Source organism: Peromyscus californicus, unplaced genomic scaffold, assembly GCF_007827085.1.
Source record: "Peromyscus californicus insignis strain IS unplaced genomic scaffold, ASM782708v3 Scaffold_4__1_contigs__length_199733344, whole genome shotgun sequence".
Lineage (NCBI taxonomy): Eukaryota > Metazoa > Chordata > Mammalia > Rodentia > Cricetidae > Peromyscus > Peromyscus californicus.
In genome coordinates this window covers 163528832-163551960 of record NW_026294562.1, presented here as the reverse complement: position 1 = coordinate 163551960, position 23129 = coordinate 163528832, and the positions used below count along the sequence as shown (strand labels likewise).

The window sequence follows — 23129 nt, the reverse complement described above, 5'->3', positions numbered from 1 at the left end:
CTCACTGTCTGAGGATGTAATACACAAGAGGATGCCTGCAGGAGATCAGACAGGAAGCCATGGTGATGAAACTTGGGAAGAAGGTGCCCCAGACAGAGATGATAATGAATAGCCAGCGGTTAAATGGTCTAGTAAGGTGTACATATTTGTGTGAGGCTTAAGTTGAGCTACGTACTATATTTTCTCTGATCCTGACAAATATTTTTAATTCTGCAGCTTCACCTTCATGTTCCTGAGTCCAAACCCATCAGAAAAACACACATAATTGTCACGGTGTGGGTGTGTGGGTTCATGTGTGTCCACTGAATGAAGACTCAGAGGCACCTTAAGAATGATTCTAGGCCAGGCGGTGGTGGCACACACCTATAATCCCAGCACTCGAGGCAGAGGCAGGCGGATCTCTGTGAGTTCGAGGCCAGCTTGGGCTACAGAGTGAGTTCCAGGTCAGGCTCCAAAGCTACACAGAGAAACTCTGTCTCGAAAAAACAAAAAACAAAAAAAAAAAAAAGAAGAATGAATCTAGCCTTTTGTGGCTGCAGGGGATCCAGTCTCTTAAGAACTGAAGCACTTTCCCTTCATCCAGGGCATTTTTGTTTTTCCTCATATTTACACTTTAGCCAGTTGATTTCCATATGTTCAAAAAAACCTGAATGAAGCTTCCAAAAATACAATGCCAAGTGCAAATTACTCAATTCATCAGATACCACAGTTTTTCAGGTTTCCTGAACTAAGTTTTGCGTAGACTTTTGTATCCTTGGGAGACTCTCAGACAAGGTTCACATAGGGTGACAAGAGAAACAAAAGGTAACTAACTGCTGCAAGCCATAGGAAAATGTAATGGCATTCAGCTACTATCACAAAAGCTACTACTTGGAAAGGTCAAGGACTTTTCCAAAGGTCAAACCGTGACTTAAGAAGTCTTGGCGATATTTTAGCTTTTGTATATATATTAGCCGATTCCTACAATGATATCCGTGTATATTATGTATGCTTCCAAGAACTCATAACAGTGTATTTTATCTGAAATACCTATCAAGCATCCAAGGCCAAACGATCTCCTGAATTAAGGTAAATTAAGCTCAGACCCTCCTTTCTTATATAACCTTACTGAGATTTATACTATCTTTTTACCTTTTTCTGATATAGTAACCAATTTTAGCTCTTAGTTGACCTCCTCTTTTACCACTCCCCTTTTGGGTTGTAAAAGAAAGCCTGATGGTCACTGCCTGAGGAAATCTCTTGTCTGCCTTTACGACATTGCAAGAATTCAAGCCTGGTGACCTTGCTTTAGCTAGACCACTGCTATTGCCTGGGTGTAGAATTGTAAACCTCAGAGACTGAGGGAGGATTTTGACTAGAGAACTAGATGGAGAACTAGAAGAATGAGATGGAAAATGAGAAGAGCCAGATGGGGAAGAACGAGATGAGAAAGACCAAGATGGGGCAGAACTAAGATGAGAGAATTAACGTAGCTCTTAGAGGGGACAGCAGATAATTATAGAGAGAAATCAGACAAGAAAGGAGGTAGGCATGAGAACAGAACTGAAGTTGTGTAGATAGAATTTTATTCCAGAGGAATAAAGTAGACGGACGAAAGAGCTCGGTGTGCTTAGATTCACTTCCCGAAAAAAAAAATTCTTGCTATTTGTAGCTTCTCTTCTGGGCCCCTAGGAAGAAGATTATTAAGACTGGGCCATAATAATATTCGAGAAGAAACAAAAGATGGATTAAGGCTAGGTGCTAGCACTCTGGAGCCAGGCCAGGTGTAGCCCAGTGGGAATTCTCCCACACATACTGTTTTTGAACCTCAGACCCTAAAGTTCCCCTTCTTTATTACTTTTGATCCAGTTGCTAAAGCTCTATGATAAATCTAAGTATTGCCCAAAATTGCCATTGCTCACTGATGTGGACTTTATTTCCCCATCCATTGACTCAGATTTCCCCGACTGTTCCATTAACAAAATCTGGCAGAAGTACTGATTTGTGATTTCTGACTCTGTGTTATAACGCACTTTGCAGATTTTACGGGGGTCTTCTAAAATATTTGTTATTGGGACATCCTTCCTTCTGAAACCCACCTACCATGCTCAAATAATTTGGAGTCATACAGTATGATTGAGCTCCCAGCTGGCAGCCAACATCAACTGCCAGCCAGGGAGTGTATCATTTTGGAGACTGAAACCCTCACAGGAATCTGTCTTTCTTTCACTGCTTCTAACCAAACTCCATGAAAATCTGTAAGAACCACCCAGTAGATACTCCTGACTCCATTAGTAGGCGGGTAAGACATTATAGATGCTATAAGTTACTTCTTTAAAATTTTAAAGATTTCTTTTATTTTCTGTATGTGTTTTGTCTGCATGTGTGTGCACTATGTGTGTGTGTGATGCCTGTGGAGGTCAGAAGAAGGTGCTGGATGCCCTAGACTGTGGAGTTATGGATGATTGGGAACCACTAGATGGGACCTGGGAACTGAATCTGGGTCCTCTACAAGAGTAACAAGTGCTCTGAATGGATAACCATCTCTCCAGTGTAGGGAAAAAGGGGCCAGCTAAAGAAACCTACCAGAGCTAGTGAAAGAAACCCATCCTGGCCCTGAACCAGAGCTAGTGAGAGAAACCCACCCTGGATTTGAGACCTGAGCCAGTGAAAGAAACATTTTAGTCCTGAACCCAAAACCCAGAACATACCATGACCCTGAAACCAGTGACAAAGAAACACACTTTGTCACTAGAATCAGAGCCAGTGAAAGAAATGTGCCCTGGCCCTAAAATTAGAGCCAAAAGGCTAAAAAGGACCAGTGAAAGAAGAACAGTTTGGCCCTGAAATCAGAGCCATCTCTGCCCCTGACCAACTGACCAATGAAACCAACCAATCTCTGAGCACCCTGACCCTAACCCCAGAGCCAGTGAAAGAAACACACCATGGATCTGATACCTGAGCCAGTGAAAGAAAGACTTTAGCCCCGAACCTAGAACCAAAGAAAAACACCCTGACTCTGAAGGCAGAGCCAAAGAAATGCACGTTAGCCCTAGACCCAGATCCAGTGAAAGAAATATGCCTTAGCCCTGAAAATAGAGCCAAAAAACTAAAAAGGGCCAGTGAAAGAAATACAGTTTGGCACTGAAATCAGAGCCATCTCTGCCCCGGACCAACTAAACTAACCAATCCTTCAGCAGAAAATCTTCTCCCTGGGAAAACTCTACCCCTAAGAATCCCTATATAAAAGCCCCTCTGCCTATTAGGTTGCGGGCTGTGCTTTCCTACCCCAGCAGAGGCAGCCACACTCCCGTACTACTCCTTTCCAAATCTCTCTCTCTCTCTCTCTCTCTCTCTCTCTCTCTCTCTCTCTCTCTCTCTCTCTCTCTCTCTCTCTTTCCCCCTCCCTCCAAGACAGGGTTTCTCTGTAGCTTTGGAGACTTTCCTGGATCTCACTCTGTAGACCAAGCTGGTGTGAACTCACAGAGATCCGCCTGCCTCTGCCTCCCGAGTGCTGGGATTAAAGGCATACACCATCACTGCCTGGCTAAATCTCTTTCTCAAAAGAGTCTTGGGTGAAGATCTTCATTTGGTGGCACAGAACAGAAGTACCTTGCCGAGATGTCCCTTGGGGGGCTGAGCAAGGCTGAGCAGAAAAAAAGTAACAACTTTTCTCCAGAGCCAGAGGAGATTGCTGTATTTCTGCAGGAGTATTTCCTTTAGCAGAGTGTAGCAGAAAAGGCAACATATTGGGCCAGAGAGAAGAAGAAGCAGAACTCTGCTAGAAAACATCCTTAAGGTAGGGGAGTTGAGCAAAGGTCGGTTGTAACCGCACTCTCTAGGAGAGGAGCAAGATTGCTATATACTGCGGGGAGACCATCCCCCATTGCACCCCAGCTTCCGGTATCTCCTGACTTCCCAACAAGTCAGGATACCTCTCCTTCCAGAGCTGAGCTGTCCTATTGTGGCTCTAGGTGTAGCCTGGCTTCCTGACAAGTCAGGATACCTTTCCCTCCGGAGCTGAGCTGTCTTATTGTGGTTCCACTCTCCAGAGCTGTAACACTCGCATCCAGCCCCCATAAATTACTTTGAGGATATTTTGAAGCATCAGAAAAATGAAACAGTTGTGTAAAACTTCACCACCTGAAAGTATTTGCTTTTGAAACAGGATTATCTCTATGTAGCCCTGTGTTGTGGGATGTCTGTACACTATGTGAAGATACTATTGTGATTGATTTAGTAAAGAGCTGAATGGCTAATAGCTAGGCAGGAGGTATAGGCAGTACTTCTAGGCACACAGAGAGGAAGTAGGAGGAGGTAATTGAGGTGCATGAGACATGGAGGGAGTCGGACATACAGAATGAAAGAAAGGTAAAAAGCCATGAGGCAAACCATAGTTTAATATAAATGGGTTCATTTAAGTTATAAGAACTAGTGGGACAAGCCTAGGCTAAGGCCAAGCTTTCATAATTAAGTCTCCATGTCATTATTTGGGAGCTGACTGGTAAGACAGAGAAAGACTCATTATATATGGTGCCCCACACTGGGTGCCAAAGTGCTGTTTTACCTTCATCACAGTGGCTGCACTTTAAACTACTAGCAGCCCAGCTGCTCAGGCTGTAGCCTGGGGGGAATTCTGTTTCCCCAGATGATGACTGTGTTGCTGCTGCTAAAGGTAGCTTTAACTAAATCTCTGTCATTCTAATAAAATTCAAAATCATAGGCTAGGGTGAAAATCTACGAGCTCAGAGAGTTAGAGTAGCAAGTGGCTAACTTTCTCTCTTTGCTGGCATCCCTGGAACCCTCTCTCCTTCCACACTGCACCAACTGAAAAACCCATTCTAAGTCCCTCCCTCCTACTTCCTGTCAACTAGTTGCTAACTCCACCTCTCTGAGCCCAGATTAATTTTATTTGATTAACGTAAATGCAACACATCTTTATATAGTTCAACAAATGCAGCATAAACAAATGTAACACATCTTTGCCTAGTTAAACAAATATTCCGCAACAGCCCTGACTGTCATGGAATTCTCTATGTAGACCAGGTTGGCTTTGAACTAACAAAGATCCTCCTGCCTCTGCTTCATGAATGCTGGGATTAACAGTGTATACTTGGCCCCTGAGATAACCCCTATTTTTTCATTATTTTAATCATAATTGCCTTAGTTTAGGCCTTTATCACTGCTCTAAAAAATATAGAGTGGTGTGGCAAGATGGTCAGTGGGTAAAGGTGCTAGAAGGCAGGCCTGATGACCTGAGTTTGATACATAGATCATACAAGGTAGCAGGAGAGAGTTGTCCTGGAACCTCCTTATGCTCACTGCACTTACACACACACACACACACACACACACACACACACACACACACACACACACACACACATATATACACATACATAAAAGAAAGACAAAAATATGTAATTTAAAAATAGAAAATATATGTGTTTTAGTTAGAGTTACTATTGCTGTGATGAAACACCATGACCAAAAGCAACTTGAGGAGGAAAGGCCTTATTTCACCCTCAGTTCCATCATCAAAAGCAGTGATGGCAGGAATTCAAGCAAGGCAAGAGCTGATGCAGAGGCAACGGAGGAGTACTGCTTCCTGGCTTGTTTCCTTTGGCTTGCTCAGCCTGCTTTCTTATGAATCCATGACTACAGCCACAATGGACTGGACCCTCCCACATCAATCACTAATTGAAGTCTCTATGGGCTTGCCTACTGGAGGCATTTTCTCTACTGAGGCTCTCTCCTCTGATGACTTTAGCTTGTGTCAAGTTGATAGAAAACTAGCCAGCATGGTATGTTATGAACTGGTAGCAACAGTGTCATGGATTGCCAGGCAGTGGTGGCACAGGCCTTTGATCCTAGCACTTGGTAGGCAGAGGCCTCATGCATACCAATGAAGCTAACTAACCACAGATGACATACTCTGAGACCGACACTTGTTTCCTTTGAGTTATTTTCTCAGGTATTTGGTAACAATGATGAGCTGACCAGAAAATAGCATTTGAAATAACTTGTTATCATTGCCTAAATAATAAAGTGTACCACCAGGGAAAAATGCTTTATTGTTATACAGAAAGCAATCCTTTCTTCCCTACTGATTCAAGCAATTGCTTACTTCCTTAGTAACTGTCAACCTAATTGAGGCTATGTACATGTGGAGGCCAGAGGATAAACTCGGGTGTCATTCCTAACATGCTGATAGCTTTTTTCCCTCCCATTTTCACGTGTGTGTGATGTGTACATGGGTGTGCATGATTGCATAGGCATAGGCATGGGCATGTGTGTGTGTGTGTGTGTGTGTGTGTGTGTGTGTGTGTGTGTGTGTGTGTGTGTGTGATGTGTGGGGCACACTTGGAAATGGATGCATGTGCATCTGTGGCCCAAGGTTGATGTTAGGAATTACCCATGATCTCATTTCCACTTTATTCAATGAGGCAGGGTTCCTCAGTCAAACCCAGAACTGACCAGAATACCTAGTTTCACTGATTAGCTTCCTTTGGGGATCACTTCTCTCCACCTTCTTAGGGTGGAATTACAGAAAGGCCACCATGCCCACCAGGCACTTAGGTGGGTTCTGGGGACCCGAAATCTGCTCCTCACACTTGTGCAGCAAGTGCTTACTCACCCCACTGAGCCATCTCTCCAGACCTTTCCATTCCCTCCTTTTTTGAAACAGAATCTGTCATTGGCCTGGCTTGGAAGTAATCCTCAGGGATCTGTCTCTCTACCTCTCCATCACTGATGTTACCAACATACACCACCCCATTTACCTTCTTTAAAACAAATAAAACAAAACATGGGTTCTGAAGATCAAAACCAGACAAACACTTTTCAGGCTAAATCATCTCCCCAGACTCTCAATTTTTGATTAAATTAGTGGGTTATATTAAAAATAGCTATGTATTTCATCACTGGGCAGCAACTTCCCCACACAGGGGTCTTGTTAGTTTGAGTGTTCTGTTGTCTATATAAAAATATCTACCATCCTACCATAATTTCTGATTTAGTTTGTCAGCTGAATAAAAACATTAACTGAAGGCTACAGCTCCATAATGATTGTCCTAACTCTGTCAGTTCTTAGTGAAAGCCTTTCTTAGGGATGCTATTTATAGCTTCTCAGATCACTTTTACTGCTTGTAAAACTGAAGATTCTGAGTTTTTCTGATAGCGGTTCCTATAAAGTGGTATGAAGCATGAGCTTGGTAGTAATATGGATTCAACATACATTCCAGGTATTTATTTTTTTCTTTATTAAGAAAATTTTTATTCATTTGATATACCAACCACAGATCCCCCTCTCTTCCCTCCTCCTGCTTCCCCTAGCTTTCCCCCAACCCAACCACCCCCATTTCCTCCTCCAAAAAACTAAGGACTCCCACAGGGAGTCAGCAAAGCCATTCCAGGTATTTGTAATATGTGGTTATTGTACTCTGAGAGTGAAACCCTAGCTATCCCATTTCTAGCATAGGTTATAATAATGAAGTCCTTCATCTTGATTAATCATAGTTTATTATTCATTAATTTTCTCATGTTGACTAAGGGATGTATTACAACTGAAAGTTTTGCCTAATTTTTTACATTGTTAAGAGTTTTCTTTAGTATGAATTCTCTTATGCCTTGTAACTTGACACTGTTAAATAAAAGCCTTTCCATGATTGTTACATTCATAGTTTCTCTGAAGTGTGCATCCTTACATGTTTATCAATGATGACTATTGCTGAAGTCTTTCCCACAGTCATATATTAATAGGGTTTTCCTCCAGTATATATTGTCTGGTGCTCAATGTGGCATGACCATGGACTGAAGGCTTTAACATACATGTTACGCTAATAAGTCTTCTTTCTCATGTATGTCCTTCAAAGAACAATGTGTAGCTTAAGTTTTCCTGCCTGGCCCACAGTCAGGACAAATCTCTCTCACCTGCCAGTCCCACAGCTGCTCAAACCCGACCAAGTAAACACAGAGACTTATATTGGTTACAAACTGTATGGCTGTGGCAGGCTTCTTGCTAACTGTTCTTACAGCTTAAATTAATCCATTTCCATTAATCTATACCTTGCCACATGGCTCGTGGCTTACCGGCATCTTCACATGCTGTTTGTCATCATGGCGCCTGCAGTGTCTCTCTGACTCAGCCTTCCACTTCCCAGCTTTATTCTCCTCCTTGTCCCGCCTACACTTCCTGCCTAGCCAATGGCCAATCAGTGTTTTATTTATTGACTAATCAGCAACACATTTGCCATACAGAACATCCCACAGCAACAATGAGAGGAAACCCCTGATTGGACATCTTCCCACAGTTGAGTGGTAGTGGTATATCTTTAATCCTAGAACTTGGGAGGCAGAAGTAGGCAGATATCTGATTGAGAGGCCAGCCTGGTCTACAGAACAGCTAAGGCTACAGAAAGAAACTGCCTGGCTTAATGAGTGCATTTTTAAGACTGAATTCTTGCTTGTATGAATTCACAAATTCCTAATGAGTTGAATGCTTCAAATGAAGGACTTTTTGTATTAGTTACACTCATATTCAAAGAAATCCTGTCTTGAAAAACAAAAACAAAAAGAACAAAAACGCCTTCCTATAATGACTGCACCCATAATGATTTACTCCAGTATGTGTCCAATTACGTTCAACAAGCTGAGGTTGATGCAGAATTTCCCATAGTCATAGTATTATATGGTTTTCATTAAAATGAGTTCTTTATTGGAAAGAAGGTGAAAACACCTAACAGGTTTTTTTCACACTAAGTACATTCCAGTAGTTTTTCTCTAGTGTGAGTTCTCTCATGTTCAATAAAGTAAGAGCTCCCTGTGAAGGCTTTGACAGAGTGAGTTTATTTTTTTTTCAAGACAAGGTTGTTTCTCTGTGTAGCCTCAACTGTCCTGGAACTCATTCTGTAGACTAGAGTGGCCTCAAACTCACAGAGATCAACCTGCCTCTGCCTCCCTACTTCTGGGATTATAGGCGTGTGCCACCACTGCCTGGCTTAATGAGTGCATTTTAAAGCTTACTTCTTCCTTGTATGAATTCACAAATTCCTAATTAGTTGAGTGCTTCACATGAAGGACTTTTTGTATTGTTTACACTCACATTGCTTCTTTCTGTGTGTCATTTGATATGCAATGAAGCCAGAACTTTGGCGAACTTTTTTCTTAACTTTTATATGTGTGGTTGCTTTACTTATATGCATGTCTATGACCATGTGTGTCTCTCATGCCCTCAGAAGCCAGATGAGGGCATCTGATCCCCTGGGACTGGAGTTTCAGATGGTTGTGAGCTGCCATGTGGAAACTGAGACTTGAATTCAGGTCCTCTGGAAAGGCAGACTGTGTTCTTAATCTCTTCAGCCCTGAAGGACTTTCTACAGTGAGCACACTTACACAGTTTTTTGTAGTATGAACTCTCTGATAAATAATGATAGAGTTCTATCTAAAGTGTTTCCCTCAGCCATAACTATTATCCTGTTTTTCTCCTGTGAGTTAACGGATTCTTAGTAAGTGTAGAAATCTGGATGAAGGATTTCCCACACTAATTGCATTAATAGAACTTCTCTCCAGTATGAGTCCTCTGATGTAGGTCATAGCTCTGGCTGAAAGATTTCCAAAACCAAGTATACTCATAGGGCTCCCTTCATCCCATTGTGTATTCTTTGGTATACAACAAGCTTACAATGATAGCTGAAAGATTTCTCACATTGATTACATGACTGTGGATTCTTCCCAGTCTGAATAGCCATGGGAAAGATATAAAAGCTCTGCTTATACCCAGATGAAGCCACTCCAGGGTCACTTCCTTATGTACAAGATGTGAGCTCTCAAAATGGGCTGCCATACATTCTCCACATACTGAATGCCTCTCAAAGGCCTCACTTAATGTTCACTTAAGATCATCCTGTAGCTGGGCAGTGGTGGCGCACGCCTTTAATCCCAGTACTCGGGAGGCAGAGGCAGGCGGATCTTTATGAGTTCGAGGCCAACCTGGTCTACAGAGCAAGATCCAGGAAGGGCCCAAAGCTACACAGAGAAACCCTGTCTCGAAAAACCAAAAAAAAAAAAAAAAAAAAAAAGAAAAAGAAAATATCATTCTGTGATTAATGAAGTTTCCATATTCCTCATAGTCACCACTAACCTCCATGTAAAAAGTTCTGCTGTGAAAAGGAAGGGAGGCTTAAGTCACCACTGAAGGGCTGAGGAGAGGGCTCAATGGTTAAGAGTATAGGCTGCTCTTCCAGAGGATCTGGGTTCAATTCCCAGCACCAACATGATGACTCACGACTATCTTTTTTTACATTTTTTTGACTCACAACTGTCTTAATTCCAGTCCCAGGGGATCCAAAACACTCTGACTTCCATGGACACTGCATGCACATGGTTCACAGACATACATATAGGCAAAATACCCATACACATAAAATTATAAAATATATTTTTAAAAGTCACCACTGATGGGGCTGGAGAGATGGCTCAGTGATTAAGAGCACTGGCTGTTCTTCCGGAGGACCAGAGTTCAATTCCCAGCACCCACATGGCAGCTCACAACTTTCTGTAACTCTAGTTCCAGGGGATCCTGACACCTTCACACCAGTGCACATAAAATAAAGTTAAATAAATTAAAAAAAGTCACCAATTATAGTATATTTAGTAAGTTTTAAAATTTTCATCTCATTTACTCAAGCAAATGCTCAGGCACTTGGTTCTCACACATTGGTGCTTTTCACAGGGCTTCAGACCTGTCCAGACTTTGTGATTGTCATTGAAAACTAAAATGTTTAGTTTTTAACTTGTGAGTTGAGCTTATAATAATGTGTTCTTGCAATGGAGAGATGACTCAGTGCTTAAGAGCACTTGCTTTTTCATAGAACCCAGGTTTGATTCCCAATACACACATGACAGCTCGCAGGACAAGTACAGAGCCAGAGGGAATGGCAAAAGGAAGTACCAGGTAGACCTCCTGAATCCAACAGTATTTGCCTCAGAGACTTTTACCTCAGGTGTTGCAAACAAGAACACATTCTTTTTTTGTTTTTAAATTTTATTTTATGTGTATAACTATTTTGTTTGCATGTGTGTCTATACACAATGTGGGTGCATGGTGTCCTTGGATCCACTGGAAGTTGAATTACAGACAGTTGTGAGCTGATAAGTGGTTGTTGTGAATCAAACTCCAATTCTCTGGAAGAGAATGCATGTTCTTAACTGCTGAGTCATCTTTCCTGCCCCATGAGTACATTCATAAAAAATATTTATCTTTATTTTCTGTGTATGTATGATTGTACATTATGAGTACACTTGATGCCCAAGGAGGCCAGAAGAGGGCATTGAATTCCCATGAGCTGGAGTTATATAGGTGGTTCTTAGCCAGTACGTGAGTTATGGCAACCAATCTTGGCTCCTCTCTAAGAGCAGCAAGTGCTTTTAACTACTGAACCATCTTTCCTGCTCCATTTTGGTGGCATGCATGAAAATGTTCACCATTAGCTCATATGCTTGAATGCTTGGGTCTCCAGTTAGTAGAACTGTTTGGGAAGGATTCAGAGGTGTGGCTTTGTTGGAGTTGGAGTAGGTGTGGCCTTGTTGGATGAGGTTTGTTGCTGGGGGTGGTTAGGTGGGATCTGAAGTTTCAAAAACCCAAACCAGACCCAGTGTCTCACTCTCTGACTGCTGCCTTTGGATCAGGATGTAAAGCTATCAGCTACTGCTCGAACACCATATTTTTCTGCTTCCAGACATGATGATCATGGGCTAACTAAAACTGTAAGCAAGTTCTCAATTAATCCCTTTTTTAAGAGTTGCCTTGATCATGATGTTTCTTTACAGCAATAGAACACTAACTAAGACAACCTCCCAATCACTTTTTAATTTTACCTCAGCATCACAATACTAACTTTAATCCACCCTGTCCACTACTCTCACTCTGGCCTATTGGGTGCAGGAAAGCTGATAAAATTATGTGAGGTTGGTATAATAAACTGTTATGTAAGAAACTGTCTCCTTGCTACATATATTTCATGGGATCCAATTCTTATCCTTTCTTTGAGTGTGGGTGTTTCTGTTCCATCTCATGTCAAACTCATTGAATCAACCCTACTCTAGTTCTCTTTTGGGCATCCCCCACAGGTGATTTCTGAGCAGTAAGCAGCCTCTTGCTTAGGAAAAACTGTAGCTTGGGGATAAAAATAGCTGCCAGTAGTTTTGCACCAGATATCGAGCACCTAAAACAGTGTTCCTTCCATCTTTCTTGATGTCACGTTATGATTAAGCTTTGAATAATCTTCTTAGGAAATATAGCATGATGTGTAGATAAATCTCAAGGCATCAAAGGGAGGGACATCTAGCCAGTATGGGGAATATAGAGCCATTTTTTTTTTGATAGAATGTGTTTCTGCATAGCCCAAAACATGAGACAGTTTCTGGCTCATAATCAGCCTCACTAAAGATTTCATCTATTCAAATATTGTGATGTTAAAATTTAAAAAACTGGAGCTGGGCGGTGGTGGCACACACTTTAATCCCAGCGCTCAGGAGGCAGAGGCAGGCGGATCTTTGTGAGTTCAAGGCCAGCCTGGTCTACAGAGTGAGTTTCAGGATAGGCTCCAACGCTAGACAGAGAAACCCCATCTCAAAAAACCAACCAAACAACAACAAAAAAGATTTACAAATCCGGGGGCTAGAGAGGTAGGTAGCTCAGTGGTTTAGAACACTAGTTGCTCTTGCAGATGACCTGGAGCCAATTCCCAGCACTCATGTGGCTCACAACTGTCTGTAATTCCAGTTCCAAAGGATCCAGTGCTCTCTTCCCACCTCTCTGGGCACAGAGCATGCATGTGGTGCACAGACAAAACACTCATACACATAAAATAATAATTTTTTTTGAGATAGAATTTTTCTGTGTAAGAGCCCTGGCTATCCTGGAACTCACTTTGTAGACCAGGCTGGCTTTGAACTCACAGAGATCCACCTGTGTCTGTTTCCTGAGTGCTGGGATCAAAAGCATGCACCACAACACCTGGCATAAAATATTTAAAAAAAGATAAACAAAACCAAAGATCTTTTTTATTTCATTAAAAATTATTTTAAATTATATGTGTCTGCGTGTGTATGAGCACATGAGAGCAGGTGACTGCAGAGGCCAGAAGTATGGGATTCCCTTAGACCTGAGCTGTCTGATGTGGATGCTGGGAATTGAGTTCAGGGCCTCTGGAAAAGCAGTATGTGCTGAAGATATCTCTCCATCTGCAAACCAGTCCCTTGCTTTAGTTTTGTTTTTGTGAGGCAGGATCTCAGTGTGTATCCCTGGCTGACCTTAAACTCAAGAGGTCTACTTGTCTTAACCTCCCAAAGTGCTAGAATTAATGGCACGAACCACCAAAGATCTCTTTTGAGAAGTCTTAATCTTGCCATCATGGACCTTAGAAATTCTAATAAATGGAGAAAAATGCCTTATCAACCATGGGCACCACCCTCAGGAGGAGACATTGACACAAAAATAGAACTTTTTAAGACAACCATGGAAAATTCTTCTTCTCCTTCTCCTCCTCCTTCTCCCCTTCCTTCCTTCCTTCCTTCCTTCCTTCCTTCCTTCCTTCCTTCCTTCCTTCCTTCCTTCCTTCCTTCCTTCCTTCCTTCCTTCCTTCCTTTTTTCCTTCCTTCTCCTCCTCTTCCTCTTCTTCTTTCTCCTCTTCCTCTTTCTCCTCCTTCTCCTCTCCCTCCTCCTCCTCCTCTTCCTCCTCCTCCTCCTCTTCCTCCTCTTCCTCTTCCTCCTCCTCCTGAGACAGGGTTTCTCTGTGTAGCCCTGGCTGTCCTGGAACTCCCTCTGTAGACCAGGCTGGCCTCAAACTCAGAGATCCACCTGCTTCTGCCACTCAGGTGCTGGAATTAAAGGCATGCACCACCATGCCAGGCTTTGAATGCTTCTCTTTAACCTCTTGGAACAAGTAAAACCTAATTAAAAGCCTGTGATCTAGGAAGCCAGAAAAATAACCTACCTCCAACTTCCAGGAAGTGCCATAGCCATGACCATGGAAAAGATCTTGCTTTGGTTTGTACTCATGTTAGACGAAGCATGAATAAAGGGTTGAAGGTTTCCTGTGTTTCTAGTCACTTTCTCCATATGAGGTGAGAATTATGTAAGAAGTTCTGGGTAAATGGCACTTCTGTGTCTACAAGTTATATACACATACCCTCTGTACCACCCTAACAATTTTCCAGTGGTTTTTTTCGAGTCCTATCCCCACAATTAATGAGTCCTCATTGGTAAAGTCTCTGGTGAACCCATAAATAACAGAATCTACTAGCACTTCTTTTTTTTTTTTTTTTTTTTTTTTTTTTTTTTTTTTTGGTTTTTCGAGACAGGGTTTCTCTGTGTAGCTTTGCGCCTTTCCTGGAACTTGCTTTGGAGACCAGGCTGGCCTCGAACTCATAGAGATCCGCCTGGCTCTGCCTCCCGAGTGCTGGGATTAAAGGCGTGCGCCACCACTTTTTTTTTTTTTTTTTTTTTTTTTTTGGTCTACTAGCACTTCTAGAGGCTTAACAGTATTCAATTTTTAGTTCTTTGTCCTTCAACATTAGACCACTGGCAAACCAGATTTCTCCAAATTTTGTTTTTTTTTTATTTCTTGAGATGGTATGGATTGAACCCAGAATTATTCATATTATATGCAAGTGCTCTAAAACTAAGGTACACTCCAATTCTTTTTAAACATTTATTTTCGATTTTTAAAATTAATTTATGTGTATGCATGTTTTTCCTGCATGTGTGTCTGTACACTACCTGTATTCAGTGCCCACAGAGACCAGAAGAAGGCATTGGATCCCCTGGAATTGGAGTTACAACAGATGGTTGTGAGCTGCTATGTGGGTGCTGGGAGTCAAACTTAGGTCCCCTGGAAGAGCAGACAGTTCTTTTAAACATTGAGTCATCTCTCCAGCCCCTCTTCTTTTGTATGTTATTAAAGGACCAGCCTTAATAATATACTTCCCAGGGGCTCAGAAGAGAAACTACGAACAGCGAGATTTCTTTTTGGGAAAAGAATCTCAGCACATGGAGCTCTTTAGTCTATTTCTTTAATCCTCTCTCAGTCTCTAGCTTTACAGTTATAATCCCAAACAATCGCAATCCTCCCCCTCCAGTCAGGTTACCAGGCCAGAATTCCTGCAAGGTCGCAAAGGCAGGTAAGAATTTTCCTCAGGCAGTGACTGTCAGGCTTTCTTTTACAACCTGAAAATGGAGTGGTTAAGGGAGGAGGTCAACTGAGAGCTAATATCAGTATATCAAAAAGGGAATTTATGTGCTCAATCTACATTCCTAGAAGTGGTTAGGTAAGAGGTTAGAGGTCTATAAAGTTAGTAAGGATGTAAGAAAGGAGGGTCCAAGTTAAATTGTGTGAAGTTATTATTTAAGGTGTCTCTGTGTGGGATTCAGGAAGTTTTAATTCAGGAGACTTATTATGTGGTGGTTTGGACTGTTGTTTCTGTTAGTCCTTGAATGTGGCTAAGGGAGATATCTGATTCCATTGCTAAAAGGGGAGAAACGGATGGGCTGGGGGAAAGAAGCCTTTCCTGAGGCTGTTCTCCAAATACCTCAAATGTATATGTCCAAAGAGTGATCAGTCCACACAGTTAGCAATTCTTAAGGAAAAATCACTTGGGAAAACTATGAAGGCACACATGATATTCATAACAGAAGATAGCTGATATGTAACGAGCCAAATAGCACCAAATGCTCCCTGAGATTTGGCTTCCTTGAGGGAATTTGTTGATCCTTTCAGGTAGTGGCTTTGCCATAAGCAGCTGAGTTCTTAAAATACATTCCTGTGGCCCGTAGCACTCTTCTTCTACTTTTTTCTAAAGAAGATAACACTAATGCAGTTCTCTACGACCACAAATTATGCAATCGAGTTTCCCAAATTTGGAGAATTGCGGGGGTTAGCTATCTTGAGTGCAGTGAATGAGCCTCATCTTGGGAAAGTCTCCTTTCTGATCATGTTATCTTCTCTGCCAGGCAAATACCCAGTTCTTACTTGTTGCTTTAAAAAATGTATTTTTGGACCTGGTTGTGGTGGTGCCTGCCTTTACCCCCAGCACTCAGGACACAGGTGGATTTTTCTGATTTCTATGATAGCCTGGTCTACATAGAGAGTTTCAGGACATCTAAGACTACATAAAACCCATACCAAAACAAAAAAAACCAAATGCATTGTTGAGTAATCACATGAATGTTTATATATAAAAAAATCATTTATTCATTCTACTTTGTTTCTTTTCTTTTTTTAGTTTTTTTCAAGACAGGGTTTCTCTGTGTATTCCTGGCTGTCCTCGAGCTCTCTCTGTAGACCATGCTGGCCTTGAATTTAGAGATCTTCCTGTCTCTCCCTCCTGAGTGCTGAGATTAAAGAGGTGTGCCACCAGTGCCCAGCTCTAGTTTGATTCCTATTTATGGGTAAATTTTACTTTAACCTGGCAGCACAGTCCTATACACCATGCTTTTGAAAAACAATTGTGTCATTCAGAACCTTCAGAAAACAAAAAAGTAGCAACTAGAAAAGTTGGTCCAAGTGGATATGTGTCTCAGTAACCAAGAAGTTGATCTTATATTTATCTACTCTTTCAGTGTTTCTATCAATTATATAGTATTCCAAGGAACAACTTTCTTCACATCCATGTTTAAATTGTTCATCCTCTTGCCCTTGTAATACCTTTTTTTCATTTTAGAACCATGTGCAATAAAGAACACCATTTGAGTTGATTACTTTTCATATAACTGTGTTATAAGATCAAAGATTGTCCACATACTATGACATTGAAAAACAATACCCAGAGTTTTTTTTTTCTAGAATGAGTTCTCTATAGGTGCTCAACATGAGTAGAGTGCTTCTTAAAAGTACTTCTTCATTGATTATATGAATAGAATTCTGTTCAGTGAGGAATTTTCTGTTGATCTAAAAGTTTAGATGTTCTTCTGGAGACTTTTTTCATATTAATTCTTGTAGTTTTTCACTGACTGGATTTGGTAAGTATATAACAAGGAAGTAAGACCTCCATTCGAAGGATTTCTCACCTGTATGACACTGAGTGTCTCTGCGATATTAGAGAATTCATTCTTCGATGTTCTCTGATGTGAGAATTCTGCATGTTGTGTATCCCATCACGGTGATTCTCATGGTAATTCTTGACTGACTGATTTCTCTGGTGCCCAATAAGTAAAGGGCTCCAGTGGCTTTCTTCACTCAAGCCCGTCATGGCATTTCTCTTCCCTATGAATTCTCTGATGAGCAATAAAGTGAGAACTCCAACTGAAGCGTTTCCCACTTGGATCCCACTCATCAGGCTTCTCTTTGGTATGAGTTCCCTGTTGTCAAATAAGGCCAGAGACTTGACAGAAAGATTTCTTACGTCAATAACACTCATAAGATTTCTCAAAATCCTATTTATTTTGGTGTACCCTTTCCCCCCCTATTTTTGAAAATATATCATTTTGTCACATGATATATCCTGATTATGGTTTCCCTTTCCTCTTCTCCTCCCATTTCGACCCGCCTCCCATCCTCTCTTGATCTCTGAATTCTGTCTCTCATTAGAAAAGAACAGGCTTCTAAGAGATAATAATAATGATCTCACCCCAGCTCTGCGCAGAACACCTGTGGCAGCCTCCCCTGCCCTCCTGTTCCCATCTCCTGTGGCTCCCAGAGATCTTCCCCTTCTAACTTCCCCCCTCCCCACTCATTGCTTTGTTCTAGCCCCCAACCCCAGTAGGTCCCTCCTGCTAACCCAAGTTCTGCACCTGTCAGGGCAACAAAAAGACTGATGGTGGAGCCACACCTCTCTTTTTGCTCCTTTAGATCCAATAGCCCCAGTCTCATCCCCAGCTCTGTAGCAGAAAACCTGCTGCAATCTCCCTTTCTTCTCTAACAGCATCCCCAATGGATCACAAAGATCTTCTCCCCCAACTTTCCTTCCCTCGACTTATCCCATTATCCAAGTCTCCAATACCAGCAGACATTCACTGGGAACACACCTGCCAAGGATGCCAGGGAAACAGGCAGGACATTCACCACTCCCTCCTCCCCTGCAAATCCAATCCCCTAGTCTCATCCCTAGGTCTGCAACAGAACACTAGCTGCAGCCTTCCTCTTCCTCATGACACCCACTTCTCCTGTGGATCCCACAGACCATCCATTTCTAGCCTCCCTCCCCCAACTGTATCCCAGCCCCCAACAGGTTGACATGCCCTGCTAACACAGAGACCACTCCTGCCAGGAAAGCAGGTAGACTGTCAGTAGATCTTCCCCTTTCTTTCTGTGCCTCTCTCACCCCCAGCACTATAACAGACCTTCTGGGATGACCTTTCTTCACTGTCTCCCTCCATTCCTGTGATCCCCTTCAGACACCTAGCCTATCCCCATTCCTAAGGGTCAGCTCTCAGCACCCAGAAACACATTTTACCTGGAATCCCCACTGGCCACAACTATAAGATCTAAAGAATATTTCCTAACAGGCAACACACAGCCATCACAGTCTCCAAAAATACAGAGAGAAAACAGAAACAATGAACAAATCATAGAAAAATAAAAAAAATCAGCTCCTAGACATATAATCATCCAAATCCTAGGTGCCTAGATGGTGGTGTAAAAACACAATAAAAACAGGCAGGGCAATATGTCTTCACTAGAGCACAGCTATCCTACCACAGCAGGCCCTGAATATTACAACACATTTGAAGCATAAAAAAAAGACCTTAAAACCTCCTGTATGAAGATGATAGAGTTCCTTAAAGAGGAAATTAATAAATCCTTTAAAAAAATCTATGAAAACACAGTGTAAGGAAATAAGTAAAATTATTCCAACCCTGAAAATGGATGTGGAGTCAATAAAGAAAACCCAAACTGAGGGAATTCTGGAAATGAAAATTTGAAGAATTCAAACAGGAAGCCCAGAAGTAAGCTTCCCCAGGAGAATATAAGAGATATGGAAGAGAGAATCTCAGGCATTGAAGATATGATAGAAGAAGTAAATACATCAGTTAAACAAAATGTTAAATCTAAAAAGCTCCTGGCACAAAACATCCAGGAAATCTGGGACACTATGAAAAGACTAAACCTAAGAATAATAGGAATAGAGGAAGGAAAAGAAACCCAGGTCAAAGGCCCAGAAAATGTTTTCAACAAAATCATGGAAAAATTTCTAACCTAAAGAAAGAGATATATACAAAGGTACAAGAAGCATACAGAACACCAAATAGACTGGACTATAAAAGAAAATTTCTCACCATATAACAATCAAAGCACTAAACATACAGAACAATAACAACAAAAAGAATATTAAAAGCTGCAAAGGAAAAAGACCAAGTAACATATAAAGGCAGATCTATTAGAATTACACCTGACTTCTCAATGGAGGCTCTAGAAGCTGGAAGGGCCTTAACAAACGTGTTGCAGATTCTAAGAGACCACAGATGCCAACCCAGAGTACTATATCTAGCAAAACTTCAATCACCATAGTTGGAGAAAATATCTTCCAAGACAAAGCAATATTTAAACAACATCAATCTACAAAACCAGCCCTACAGAAGTGAAAGAAGGAAAACTCCAACCTAAGGAGGTTAACTACACCCATGAAAACACAGAATAAATAATCTCAGACAAGCAAAGTCAAAGGAAGGGAAATACACACACCACCACTACCATCTTCAACAATAACAACAACAACAACAACAAAAAAAATAACAGGAATCCAGAGGCAGGTTGATCTCTGAGTTTGAGGCCAGTCTGGTCTACAGAGTGAGTTCCAGGACAGCCAGTGTTAGTCAGAGAAACCCTGTCTGGAAAAACAAAAACAAAAACAACCCCCCCCCCCAAAAAAAACCCAGGAATCAACAACAATCATTGGTCACTGGTATTTCTCAGCATCAGTGGTCTCAATTCCCCAATAAAAAGACACAGACTGACAGAATGGATACAAAAAAAAAGATCCATCTTTCTGCTGTATCCATGAAAAATGACCTCAACATCAAGCATAGACATCATATCAGGGTAAAGGGTTTGAAAAAGACATTCCAGGAAAATGGACCTAAGACGCAAGCTCATATAGCCATTTTAATATCTAACAAAATAGACTTCAAACCAAAACTTATCAGAAGAGATAGGGGATGACAGTATATACTTATCAAAGGAAAAATCCACCAAGAGGACATTTCAGTTATTAACATCTATGCCCCCAAACACAGGGGCACCCAAGTTTTTAAAAGAAACACCACTACAGCTTAAATCACATGATGATCCTCACACACTGATAGTGGGAGACTTTAATACCCCACTCTCACCAATAGATAGGTCATTCAGACAAAAGCTAAACAGAGAAATGCGGGAGCTAACTGACATTATATATCAAACGGGCTTAACAGATATTCACAGAACATTTCACACAGACAGAAGAATATACTTCTTTGCATCTCATGGAACTTTCTCCAAAACTGATGACACATAGTCATTCACAAAGCAAGTCTCAATAGATACAAGGAAATTATAATAATACCCTACATTCTATCTGACCACCATGGATTAAAACTGAATATCAACAACAGAAACAATAGGTTTACAAACTCATGGGATCCGAACAACTCTCTACTGAATGAAAATGGGCCAAAAAAGAAATTAAAAACTTTCTAGAATTTAATGAAAATGAATACACAGTATACCCAAACTTATGTGACACAATGAAGGTAGTTCTAAGAGGCAAGTTTATAGCACTAAGTGCCTACATGAAAAAGAAAACCCCTGGAGAAATCTTGTACTAGCAACTTAACAGTGCACCTGAAAGCTCTAGAACAAAAAGAAGTGACTACACCCAAGAGGAGTAGATGGCAATAAACTCAGGACTGAAATCAATAAAATAGAAACAAAACAAATACAAGGAATCAATGAAACAAAAGAGAAAATAAGGCTGACAAACCTTTATCCAAGTTAACTAAAATGAGGAGCAAGAATATCCAAGTCAACAAAATTAGAAATGAAAAAGAGGACATAAAAGCAGACATCAAGGAAATCCAGAGAATCATAAGAACATACTTTAAAAACTGGTACTCCACCAAATTGGAAAATCTAAAAAAGTGCATAATTTTCCCAATATATATCACTTATCAAAGTTAAATCAAGATAAGTGATTTACACAGACCTATAGCCCCTAGTGAAATAGAAGCAGTCATGAAAATCTACCACCACCACTACCACCACCACCACCACCAACAAAAGCCCAGGTCCACATGATATTAACACAGACTTTCAAAGAAGAGTTAACACCAATATTCTTCAAATAATTCCACAAAATAGAAAGAGAAGCAACATTGCCCAATTCATATTACAAGATCACAGTTACCCTGATACCCAAACCACATAAAAACCCAACAAAGAAAGAGAATTAAAGACTAAGTCTTGAGTTGTATAAGAAAGTAGCTGACGAAACCACAAGGAAGAAGCCGGTAAGCAGCACTCTTTTTCAGTTCCTGCCTCCAGGTTCCTGCCCTTTGATTTCCAGCCTTGGCTTTCCCTCAATGATGGACTATGATCAGGGTGGAGGTTTCTTCTTCAAGTTGCCTTTGGTATTGTTTTATCACAGCAATAGGAAACAAAGTAAGACCTTCACAGAACTCCTGACTTTTGCCTCAGAACTCTCTCTTCCTTGCCAAGTTAGCCTAATGACTGAGAATTTGGGCCCAACTGGGAATCTTTAGCTCCTCTTCAAAACTCTGCATGTCTGTTATCTCACTACCATCCCAAGGCTGAAGTTGGGGAAACCCCCAGGTCAGTTGGAGGCCATTTGAGTGTGACCACAGGTTCAGGGTCTTTGTTGAAGCCACCTACTAGCCATTGGTCACCAGAGGTCTTTTTTTTTTTTTTTATAGCTCTAAGACTGGATTTCAGAGGGGCCATCTAGAGATCCAGAATTTCAACCTAACTGGAAGAAGCACCAGCCTGGCAACACAGTGTCTTCAGCCTTGGAAAGTAGGGTAGAGACTACCTTCTGTTGTTTTCTAAGCATCGCTCAAACTCAGTGAGAGGGGAATCTGACTCTTTCAGCTTTTGAAGGGAATCCTGCCAGGTTATGGAAAGCTCTCTCTGGGTAGGAAGGGCCTCAGTTGTGTCAGCCTTTACCTTAAAAATTTGAAGGTTAAGACAGGAAGAGGAAGGCAAAGGGAGGCTGTATGTTGGGAGCTGACAGGCTCAATGATAGGAGATTCAAACTTGACCCTGCTTTCTTGTGTGATCTTGAAAGACAACACACAAGGCCCAGAGTCCATACATGTCTAAGCTATATCAGAATTGCCCTAGGTGTTCCATTTTCAACTCTTTGTCTTCCTGGCTGAGATCCCAGAAACCACTGAACAGTTAACTCTCCAAATTTACCCATAGGCCACCAAATAATAAAATGGTTTTTTTCTGCCTCTAATTTGGAATTGCTTATTACATAGAACACACAGGCAAACCATATTTCCCAAGCTGCATGTTGCATCTTCTGATCCAAAGTTCTCCTGTAGTTCATAATTTTCCCATCTCTGACTGCTTCTGGCTCCTCACTGTTGGAGAGGCCCATCTTAGTGTTATGGATCCAGAAAAATGAGATTCTTAGGTTTTAGTGTCTAGTCCAACCACTTGTTTCATACTTGGTAGACAATAATGTGGAGTAATTTACTACCTAACACACCTTTGGGCAAACTTAAGTCCCATTTCAAAAATACTAACATACTTTATTAGGTTGTTGAAACAATTAAACACTGCGTGATAATAACTGCACTACGACTGATGTATGCATTCTCATAACTAGCCCTTTTCCCACATACTTGACCTTACAGCATATATGCATTTTAGTCCTGTCTTCAAGTCCTATTTGCTTCAGAGAAAGGTGAGGCATTCACCCAAGAGGGAATGATTAAACATGCTCTACAGGCTGGGTCCTAAGGGCTCTGGTGTATTGCACGCATGTGTGCGTGCATGCGTGCGTGTACACGTGCGATGGAGTTGAACTTAATATATGCAAAGCACATGCTCACCTACTGGGCCACAACCCCAGTTCTAGAATGTTTTTAATGTTATAAAGAACTTAGAGGAGCAATGTGGAACCCTGGAGAAAGGGATGAAGTCAGCTGT

General features: G+C 41.4%; 1 protein-coding gene and 1 non-coding gene across 2 annotated transcripts in view; one reads left to right on the top strand and one right to left on the bottom strand.

Annotated features, from left to right (window-relative positions):
• The window catches only part of Znf329 (zinc finger protein 329), an 88195-nt gene that overhangs the window by 16206 nt on the left and 48860 nt on the right, over nucleotides 1-23129 (top strand). The window lies entirely within an intron of this gene.
• On the bottom strand, nucleotides 15838-15999 carry LOC128095892 (U1 spliceosomal RNA). Its single transcript, XR_008213484.1, has one exon. It is a non-coding gene; the product is annotated as a U1 spliceosomal RNA (small nuclear RNA).